We start from the raw sequence: 11658 nt of genomic DNA on the forward strand, positions 1-11658 counted from the left end.
ATGATAATACACTGGGCACAGCAAAAGAGGGCAAACAAAGGTGAGTGCTAACATAGAGAAAACAAATACAAATATATAAAGATTCGCATGGTTATCTGTCCTAGTCATAGTTAATTGGCAAGTGCCTATTCAGACAAAAAATGATGCTAAAGTTCATAAATAGATAAATAATGGTCCAAAAGAGGATACGAGAAGGCAGAAAATCCAGTTTGAGTCCGATGAAGAAGGGAGTTCCTGAGATCAAAGTTCGATGGTTCTCACCAGTCTTCTGAGAACGTGATGCAATATAGTAAGCGGTGTATAGTCCCTTGAAAAATGTTTCGATCCAAACCTTGTTCACGCTTAAAGTTGGTACCTAATGCGGACAAAAGGGCTGGAAGCAGTAAAAGTGGGTGAAGACGAGATGTACAAATAGGCGATCCATCCAGAGCACTGAAACCCTGATTTGCTGAAGAGACAAAGGTACGTGTAAAGATGTATATATACAATTGCAAGATATGAGCAGGCATGGACAAGGTAACAACAAACATCAGAATAAAAGATATATATATGTGTATACATGTGGGAGGCAAGGAAATTAGCTGAATATGTGCCAAAATGTTCGTTAGAGTAGAGACCTTATAAATATGCGTAACAGAACAGACATATGTATGTCACTGCAAGAAGCCCAGATGTGTGCGTGTCATGAAAGGGTGGAGTGAGAAGATTTGCGGGCCATAAGGGCCCCAATTACATGGGGTCATAAGGACCCGGACTACATGAAAGTGAGGTGAAGAGAGGGAGGAGTGAAAAAGTGCATGGTGCAATGTGAAAGGAGGGTCATAAGGGCCCAAGGACTAAAAGAGTGAGATCCGCGCTGGTGTATGTGTAGTAATGATAGTTCTTTACCAGTACTTGCCTGTGCCATCTCCCATAGGTGTATGAACCTGATCGCCTGTGTACTCGTTCTCCAATTCCATGTGGTGATCCCTAGGGCCTATAAGATCTTATTTCTGCTTGTAAATGCCGTTGAAGAGAAGCTCCTCATTCAAACCCTGTGGGGAAAGACATTTCAATTTGTAAATCCTTTTTTTTTTTTTTTTTTAGTAATAGAGATTACCTCTCACATACAATTTAAATATACAATAAGACAGTTCACATGACAATTACATTTACAACATGAAAAATACAACAAGTACATTCTCTCCTGGTGTGGAGTCGGTATCGTATCTTATCCAATCCCGGCCTTCTCTTTTACATACTTAACCCATTTTGTCACTTCCTCCCCTTCATTTAATCAATAATTTGGATGGCATCTAACCTTATCTCCCATGGCTGCCAGAGCTTTTTCCTAACCTTCCATTGTTTTAACCCCTCTGTTAGGGCTATCTCATGGTGCATCTGTGTATTAGTTCTTTCTATAACTTCTATAATGTTTGGAGTATCTGTGGATTTCCATTTTCTGGCTATACACAGTCTCGCTGCTATTAAAATGTGCGTTATTACTCCTCTGTATTGTTTAGGAAATTTGTTAACCCCTATATGTAAAACTGCTTGTAGGGGGGTTGGCTCGGCCGCTTCACCTGTTATGGTGGAGATTAATCCAAAAACCTCGGACCAAAACCTTTGGAGCTTCGGGCATCCCCACCACACATGCATAGCTGTACCCTTCTCCTGACAGCCTTTCCAGCACAAATGGGAAAGTCCTGTTTCATTGTGTGCTAATCTATCTGGGCATAAATACCATCTTGTCTGCACTTTTTTCAATTGTTCTAGATGGTTAATGCATGCTGAGGCTCCTATCACCTCCATGCTTGATTGATACCATTGTGCTAGGGTTATCTCTGTTCTTAGTTCTTGCTCCCATTTTTCCATGTATCCCGTTTTTTCCCCCTTTGTCTCGCCCTGTAGATATTGGTATGAGAGTGATAGAATTTTCCCCTTCCGGTTTTGCATGTTAAATATATCTAATTCTCTGTATCCCTTTTTCTTATGTGTCTCTATCATACCCCTTAACACGTTCTTTATCTGTAAGTATTCAAGAAAGGTCTCTTTTTCTAATCCGCTTTCAATTTGTAGCCTCTCAAATGATTTCAAATGTCCGTCCTTCATTATAGAGTCTACATTACTATAGCCTCTCTTTACCCACTTATATAGATTTAAGTTCGGTATAATTGATTCCACACTTTTTAATGATATTAATTTAAAGGATATTACTCCTTTATTACTTTTCCCCAAATTTCCATAGCGTACCTCAGACTGTCTAAGGTGTATTGGTTCCTGATCGGGCGGATATACAAACTTTCCATGAGGAGTCTTATAGAGCCTGCTGGCGTGCCTGCACTTTCGATTTGAACCCATTTGTGTACCAGTGACGATGCCCAGCATTCGCTTAGCATGTCTAAAATAGCAGCCTTATGATATAACTTCAGGTTAGGCATTCCAAGTCCCCCCTTTTTTATGGGGGCAAATAACACTTTTTCGCTAACCCTGGATTTTTTCCCTGCCCATATAAAGTTAAGCAGTAGTTTTTGTGCTTTTTCTAGTATGGATCTGGGAAATCGTAGTGGGATACATCGGAAAAGGTATAGTATCTTGGATAGGAGGATTGATTTGCACACTTGGATTCTTGCTATCCATGAGAGTTCCACCTTTTTTATTCTTTCTATTTCTTCTTTTATTTTCCTATATACTGAATCCGAATTTATTTCCACCATCTTCCTCAATGGTAGGCACATTTGTACCCCAAGATGTGAATCCTTCCTCTCCTCCCTTAAACCCATATATGTCCGTCAGCCTCTTTATTGTTTCTGTAGGCATATTTATTGAAAAAATAATTGATTTTGCCACATTCAATTTATAGAAAGAGATACTAGCAAATTGTCGCAATGTTTCCATTAACACTCTTATAGATTTCTCTGGATCCGTGCACATGATGACTATATCATCCGCGTACAGGCCTATAGTGTGTATTTCTGATCCTGAGCGAATTCCTTTAATTTGTGTGTTTAACCTTATTGCCTGGGCCAGTGGTTCCATTACCATCGCGAATATTACTGGCGATAGTGGGCAGCCTTGTCTGGTTCCATTGGATATTTTAAACCCGGATGACATAAAACCCGACAAGGCTACCCGCCCATTTGGATTGCTCCTCTCAGACCGAATTTTTGTAAAGTGGCCTCCATATATCCCCAGTGTATTCTATCAAATGCTTTTTCGGCATCTAAGGATAAAAACACACTGGGGGTCGAGGACGTCTGAGCAGTCTGCAGTAGGTCTATTATTCTTCTTGTACCGTCTCTGGATTGTCTTCCAGCCACAAAACCCACTTGGTCTGGTGATATAACTGTTGGTAATGCCTTATTTAGTCTAATGGCCAGAATTTTAGAGTATATTTTTATATCGCTATTCAGTAATGATATTGGGCGGAAATTTTCTGGTTTATTAGGCAGTTTACCTGGTTTTGCTAACGTGATTATAGATGCTGTTAAATTTTCATGTGCAATTCTGCCCTTTTTTTGCCAGAACTTGTATAATCTTTCTAGGTATGGCAAAAGCTGAGCTGCAAATTGCTTATAATGTTCATTCGGTAGTCCATCTGGGCCTGGGGATTTATTTAATTTTGTTGTTTTAACTACTCCCCCTATCTCTTCTGTCGTAAATGGGCTATTTAAGTTCTCTATTTGTTCTGCTGAGAAACTTGGTAGGTTTATGGTTTTTAGGAAATTTTGTATCTTCGTTGCCGTAGGCTGTGTCTCTGCCTTTTCATCTTTTAAATTGTATAGTTTGGCATAGTATGTTTGGAAAGCTTCCGCTATCTCAATTGGATTTTTGCTAAACTTGTTCGCGGGGTACTGCAGGGTTTCTATTTTGTTCTTGGCTCGATTTAATCTAACTCTCTTTGCCAAAAGTTTACTCGCTTTATCCCCCATTGAGTAGAACTTTGTTTTACACCACCTCATATCCTGGGCGTACGTCTGGAGTAATAACGTGCGTAACTGCAATCTTATCTCTGACAAAACTTTTGTGCCCTCTGGACATGGGGCCATTTTATTCCTCTCTTCTGTCCTTCTTAACTCTGAGGTCAACTTGTCTATGTTGCTCTTCCTCCGTTTTTTGGCTTCTGCACCAATTTTCTTGTATAACTCCCTCATGAACATTTTATATGTGGACCATAATATTTCCTCACTTACTTCTGTGTTGTCGTTTATTTTAAAAAATTCATTTATCTCCTTTTCCACTCGGGCTTGAGTTTCGGGGGATCTTAATAAGTGTGTTTGTAATCTCCAACCTATATTAGCATTTCGCTTTGGTCCATTCTGCAATTTCAGTACTATGGGGGCATGGTCTGACCATGTTATATCCCCAATCGTTGTGCTAATGCAGTGTGGAAGGATCTCTCTATCTATCAGGAAGTAATCTATCCTGGAGTAAGATCCATGTCTAGGAGAAAAATATGTATAGTCCCTTTCCTCTACATGTTGATATCTCCAAATATCATGCAGGTCCCACTCCCGGATAATGGATCCCATTTCCTTTCTACCTCTCTGTAGAGAGTCCTGACTCTCTGAAGGAGGTGCATTGAAATCCCCACAGATTATTAATCTTCCTTGTTTAATTTTGTTAATCTTTTTTAAAACTGACCGCAGGAACCTGCATTGCCCTGTGTTTGGTGCATATACTGCAGCTACCGTGTATTGCATGCCGTTTATCTCACCGATCACTATCACATAACGCCCTTCTCTGTCCTTCACCCACTCTTTTAATTCAAAGTTCAGAGAGGACTTTATAAGAATACTGACTCCTGCTCTTTTACTAATGGAATTTGAGTGAAACCCTGTGTTGAAGTCCCTATGTGTTATTCTAAATACATCTTTAGCTAAAAGGTGTGATTCTTGGATGCACACTATATCACATCTCGATTCCTCTACCTCTGTCCAGAGAGCCCTTCTTTTATAGGGGGAGTTCAGACCTCGTACATTTATAGATAAAATTTTCAGCGCCATCTATTACATTGCAACAAGACTTTATTTATTTTCCAGGATTGATATTGCCGGTACCCATTCCACACCTCATAAACACATAAACATGTACAAACACTAAACAAATCCCACATTTCTACCTTATCGGTTTCTTCACCGATTGTTACTGGGGGGAATTCCTCCAACCTGTTGGATTGTATATATTGGAGGTGCTCAATGCCCTTTATTAGTTTTATTTTTTTTTTTTTTTTTTATCTCTTGTCCTATTTGCTCATTTAGATTTTAGGCCGCCTGCCTTTAATAATTATGTTAATCTTTTTATCCCTTCCCTACTTTTTCTTCCCCACTCGTGTCCATTCCGTCTGGATTTTTTCTACCTGGTTTTGTTCTAGCCTTTCCCTTTGTTTCAGGCCCCAGCTTTCAAGTAAAGACTCCAATTCATTTGGTTTATTACATATGTATTGTTGGCCTTTAAACCATACCAATAATTTAACTGGAAACCCCCATTTGTAGTCTATTTTATTTTCTCTTAATATTTTTGTACTTTCTCCGAACTCTCTTCTTCTTCTTAAAGTGTTTACTGATAAGTCTCCGAATAATTCAATATTTTGATATGGCTCTGGGAGTCTAGATAGTTGTTTCCCTGCTTGCATCAGCTTTTCTTTCATTTTAACTAGGTGGAACCTCACAATCGTGTCCCTAGGTAGTTCAGGTTTTACAGTTTTGGGTTTAGGTATTCTGTGTATTCTGTCGATTGTTTTGTCCATGGCTACCTCTTCCGTTATTACTACCGATAACATCTTATTTACATAACCCTCCAACTCCTTATTCTCTACTGACTCGGGTATGCCTCTGATTCTAATGTTATTTCTGCGGGATCTATCTTCAATGTCCCCCAACTTGTCTTTCATCATTGTCATTTCGCTTTCCAATCTGTGGTGTGCCTCCACTAAGCTGTTATGTGCTTTGGCACTATCTTCTGCTTTCTTTTCCAACCCATCTGTTCTATTACCTAGTTCGTCTACTTCTTTTCTTAATACCCCAAAGGTTGATCTAAATTCTGTAACCAGCGATTTATGATACGTCTCAAACATTTCCTTCATACTTTTTGTTATATAGTCGTCCGTTTGTGTTCCTATACTCTCATTTGGCAATTGGTTACTGCTATTTGTCGTTCCCTTCCTTTCTAGCATAACTTCCTGCGGCATGGCCCTGTCATTTCCATTTTGATGGTCATATGTACTTTGTTTAACTGTTTGGGGGACTATTTCTCCTGTATTTCTACCTTCCTCTAATGTCAGTACTTTCTGTCTAGTTTCTATCGCTGTTGCTTCTTCCATGTTGTCTAATTTCTCTGGAATATTTTTTTGTTGCATCCCTGGTCTGCGTGCCATGAAATCCTTAATTTTTGGGGGTGTTGCTTTTTTTACCTGTGTTTTCCTGATCCTGGAAGTTCTTCCCTGGCCATACATCCCCCCCACTATCTCCGTAGATTCGTTTTTGTAAGGTATCTGGATATTTTAGCGGGATCCCCCCCCCCCCTCCTTCTGTCTGTTATTACTCTGTATTTCCGACAGGTATAGATGCCGTGTGGATTCAGAGTCCACCTCCGGAGTCTGTCTAGGTGGGTATACCAGTTGTTATGGGAGAAATCCCTATCGGGATAGTGGGCTTATCCGCATAGGGGAGATGATAACCCTCTGACGCTCAGCTGACAGTTTAAGGCCCTTATTAACCCTTAATCCTTAATTTTGCTGATTTGGACACAGTTAGGCATATATATTTGCTGCTCAACAGTTATATTTATACTTTAGTTAGCAGGTTTTGAGTTAGTTAGACATGCTTAATAAACCTTCTTTCCACGCAGATGTCAGTTACGTTAGGCATGCATTAGACACTTATCCATACAGGCTTATATGTAATGTTCCTGCACTGTCTTGTACAAATTATGTGAGTAATCGGAGAGGAAAAGACTTCTCCATGCATAATATGCGGTTTCGCTGGTCCGACTTGGACTAGGCTCTTTATCTTTCATATAAAATAGTCTCTGTGGGATTTAAGTAGTTAAGCGGCAGCGTCCATAGAGTCGTTCTTTCCTGTTTAGTGACAACAGAGGACTGCCAGAATTGGAATAGCCAGTCCTGCTTTACACTTATCTGTCCAAGAATGCTCTATATATTAATCTTGCACTGTCCTGTATGGCTCAATTAAGGAGGCAAAGAGAACAGCAATTCCAGTGAGGCTTGTACAGGTGATCAGAGGGGTCGTTAGTTCCATGCATAAGTTTAATAGATTAGTAAGTTAGTGTAAGTTAGTAGGTTAGAGGATCAATAGGGGGTAGCAATTTTTAGCAGGCTTATGGCAGGGTTCTACAGAGGCAGCCTTAAAGGCAGACTGAGCCGAAGGGGCTTCTGAGAACCCCCCCCCCGGAGCGCGGCGCGCCCCACGCCGCCCAGACCTCCGTGGCCCCCGCGGGAACGTGCCCCCCCCCCAGGAGACGATCCACGCACCGGCGCCTATGTGGGTCAGAACCGGGGCCGCTAGGACCCGATTCCCGTCCCCCAAGACGATCTGCAGGAACCGTCCCCCGTCCAGGTAGGCCCGTCCCCCCGTGACACCAAACGGCAGCCCACGGTACGCCGCTCACCGCTAACCCCTGGGGTGCCCTCTGCCCCTTCCCCCCCCATCTTACCCACCAGCTGCCTCCACAGTTCCCCTCCTCCTCTTGATTCGCGCTGCTGCTCCCACGAGAAGGACGCCGCTCTGCACCACCAATCTTCTGCCAGCGCCGGCTCCGGACCTCTGAAGCTGCCTCTGAGCACCTGCGGCTCCTGCTTCTCCTCCGTGGATTGGGATCGTCCGGACTGTCCGCGTCCCTTCACCTCCCCTCCTCTCCCGGTCTTCCTCTTCCTCTGTAAGTATCGCCGCGTCCAGCGTCCACTGATCCTGCCGCGATCCTGCGATCCTGCTTCTGGTGTCCTCCTGGCGTGGAGCCTATGTCAGGGCGCCATGGTGTCAGGGTACTTGAGTAATAGGGATATTAGGACTACTAGGTTTGAGAGCCGCAGATGGCCATCTGCATGAGCTAGTGCGCGGCCATGCTTGTTGGTCACGCCCCCCCCCAATTTGTAAATCCAATTGGCTTCTCTTCTCAGGATTTCGGGTGTGACATTGCCACCCCTAAAGTTGGGGCGGATTTTGTCAAGTCACCTGGATGCCTCTCGTCTTCCCCCCATGAAACATGCGAAAATGCGTCGCAACGGAAGATAGGGTCTTACCTTGTGAAAAATGTATATGAGCATTATTGATACTTGAGATATGCTGCTGAATTCTTCTCCTCAATTCTTGTGTGGACTGTCCCACATAGACCTTACGACACGGACAAATAAGAGAATAAATGATGTTCTTCGATCTGCAATTGATAAAATTGGAAAGAAAGAATTTACGTGAGTCCAGGGGGTTGACAAAATCCTTCGAGGGACACATCAGGGGACACACCGAACATTCCCCACAGGGATAGGAACCCTTAATCCTTAGTCCCCTCCCCAGGGGGACCGCTGGGCGTACAAAGTGGCTTTTTGATAGCTGATCTTTCAGGTTTTGGGCCTGTCTAGCTATTAACCTTGGTTTGTGGTCCAAAAACGGTTTCAGGCGGGGCTCAGAGCTCAAGATGACCAGTATGTTTCGGATATGACTCCACTGATTATTGTACCTAGTACATACCCCCAGTTGAAAATTAGACCTTGTTGTTTTTGGTTTCAATAGGTTCGTTCTTGGGGTGTCCCGGGCCCTACGGTAAGCTTGTGAGATAATTTTGTTCGGATAATTCCTACCTTTGAATCTCCCTGTCAGGTCCAATGCGTTCCTCCTGAAGTCGGACTGTAGTGTACAGTTTCGTTTTAAACGGATAAATTGTCCCACCGGGATACCAGACTTCAAGTGTTGAGGGTGGAAGCTTTCATAATGTAGAAGGCTATTTGTAGCCATATCCTTCCTGTGTAAGTCCATGCATAAATGATTGTTGAGCAGTGAGATCTTCAAATCCAAGAAGTCAACAGATGTCTGTGAGAGAGTAGACGTTAGAATGATGTTAAGCCTGGTATTATTCAAATCCCTTATGAATTGTTTACATAGGTCCAACGGCCCCTCCCACAGGAAAATGACATCGTCAATGAAACGGTACCATCCCCTCACATGTTGTTGGTATACGTGCGATGGCTACACGCATGCACCCTCCCACCAACCCAAAAATAGGTTGGCGTAGAAGGGCGCACACCGTGCACCCATCGCCGTTCCTGACACCTGCCATCAAATGTAAAATAGTTATGCTTAAGGATAAACTCTAAAAGGTCCAGTAAAAAGGAATCAAACCGCCTATCTCCCATCGAGTTCCTGTCTAGGAACGCCGCAACTGCCCGTAAGCCATCTTCATGGCTGATGTTCGAATATAAGGACTCCACATCGAGTGTAATCAACCATGTATCCTCAGATAATGATGTGTGATCCATTTTGAACATGAGGTCTGTGGAGTCCCTAATGTAAGACGGCAAGTCAAGGACCATGGGCTGGAGGAAGAAGTCCACAAAGCTGCATGCATGTTCACAAAGACCCCCGATCCCTGACACTATCGGTCTTCCCGGGGGGCGTGTCAGCATATAGAACCTTGGGCAGCATATAGAACGTCGGAATTATTGGATGTACGATGACCAAAAAGGTGTGTTCTTTTTTAGTAATGATTCCTTGGTTCAATGCTGCATCAAGAAGGGTGGAAAGTTTCTTAGCAAAGACCTGTGTAGGGTCAGAGGGAAGTGTGAAGTAATATGTCCGGTTGCCAAGTTGCCTGTATGCCTCCTCCAAATACGCCTCTATAGGCCAAAGGACTATATTACCCCCCTTGTCAGCTTCCTTAACCAGGAAGCTGGTGTTGGACTTGAGACTCTGTATTGCCTTCCTTTCCCCCCAGGAAAGATTCTCACCACTAAGTGGAGCCGTGTGTAAGTTTTCAACATCCATAACAACACTGTTATAAAAGATCTGAAGTGCCGGAATTAAGCCCAAGTTGGGCGTGATTTGTGAAGGGGTCCTGAGTGTGCAAATCCTCCTACCTGAAGAACTAGGGTCCTCATTCTCCTGCAGAAGATCAAGTAGGTCCTGGAGAGTTTGACGTTCCTCCCGGGGGACAGTGTCCAATATTGAGGGCTGGTGATATAAGACTTTAAAGGCCAATTGCCTGCAAAAGAGATAAACATCTTTAATAAATTCAAACTTGTCCAGTTGTTGCATGGGAGAGAAGGTAAGGCCCCTCCCCAGTACAGAGGTTTCTTCATCACTCAGTGTGTAATTAGAAAGATTAATGATCTGTAACTTACTCCTCTCTACATCACCTCCTGGAGATGTGGAACCACCTAAGTTCTGGCTGATTTGAGTTGTTTCTTGTCTTTCTTGTACGCGGGTGACTTTTCCTTCGAGCGTAGGCCCCTCTTTCTGGGGTTTAATTGAGTGTTTCTGCCCCCGTCTGATGTGCCCTCTCCCTCGCTGGTGTCTGTAGATAAAAAATACTCACTGGAAGAGGGTTCTGTGGCCGATGTCTTCCTGCCCATTTTCGGATAGGATCTCCGATTGCCCTAGTGTGTCCACCTATAGGCTGAGCCTCTGTCAAAGTCATTTTTGTCCCTGCGAAGTTTCTCTCTCTTTCCTTTTAGTACATCACATTCCAATTTATCAATAGTTTCCTTTAGTTGCATTTGAAAAGGCTGTACCATGGATGCCTGTTCAAAGTTACCCAATTTATTTTCCAAAGTCTTGATTTGTTCTCTGATACGGGTCAGTAATTCTCTATCCTGTGTCAGAAGCGTGTGGATGAGAATATTGGAACATTGTAGGAGACTTTTCTCCCAAACCTCCTTAAAATCTTTTTCAGGTTCCCAAGATGGGAAAATTTGTACCCTCAATCCTCGGGGCGCTATATTAAGACGCATGTACTCCTCCAAGCTTTTTATATTCCAATAGACCCGAGTTAGATTCTTATGTGCATCCAATAGGTCCCTTGTGACTGTCTTAAACTCACTATCACCGCTGGTGCTCATCAGGAACCTCCAACAAAGAGCCCACCTGGCTCGACCAAATCGATTCCCTGGACCTTAAGTCTATATTCAACAACAGAATCAACAAAGAAAAAGTAATTAAATAGAAAACCCTAGTGGGTAGTTCCAGCGTGCATAACCAAAGGAAAAATCACCACGTGTAAAGGTGGCGGTGCAAAACATGTAAATATTAAAGGACTGGTTAGCACAACCCAATACAATATAAAATAGCCTTATGCATCAAGGATAAGCATGAGAAAACAAAACAGAAAGCGATGCACAAAAGCGGCTAATGCATGAATACTCAAAATGTACACCAAAAATGCTCAATTTATTGATTTCAAAGACAAAAAAACCATACAAAGACATCTAAAATCATTTAAAACAAATAATGTACATAGAAAAGACTTGTGTGGAGATCCCGGTCTGGGTCAACCACAACTGACCTTTAATCCAGACAAGGGATGCTGTCTAAACACCTCTACCCATGATTGATAGTATGAAAAATGTAATATATATTTCGTATACCCTAACCAACAAAATTACAAGTGATGGGCGATGGAAGGCCCCAAAATCATCCTGCAGTAGTAATGAAACAAACATATAAAGTGCAA

At 42.7% G+C, this 11658-nt stretch overlaps 1 long non-coding RNA gene across 1 annotated transcript; it reads right to left on the reverse strand.

Annotated features, from left to right (window-relative positions):
• Positions 1 to 598: 598 nt before the first annotated feature.
• On the reverse strand, positions 599 to 10510 carry LOC140097548 (uncharacterized). Its single transcript, XR_011850078.1, has 4 exons — positions 10067 to 10510; positions 8795 to 9023; positions 8240 to 8373; positions 599 to 1034 (listed from the first exon to the last, which is right to left on the reverse strand). It is a non-coding gene; the product is annotated as an uncharacterized lncRNA (long non-coding RNA).
• Positions 10511 to 11658: the final 1148 nt, after the last annotated feature.

Source organism: Engystomops pustulosus, chromosome 1 (genome assembly GCF_040894005.1).
Source record: "Engystomops pustulosus chromosome 1, aEngPut4.maternal, whole genome shotgun sequence".
Taxonomy (NCBI): domain Eukaryota; kingdom Metazoa; phylum Chordata; class Amphibia; order Anura; family Leptodactylidae; genus Engystomops; species Engystomops pustulosus.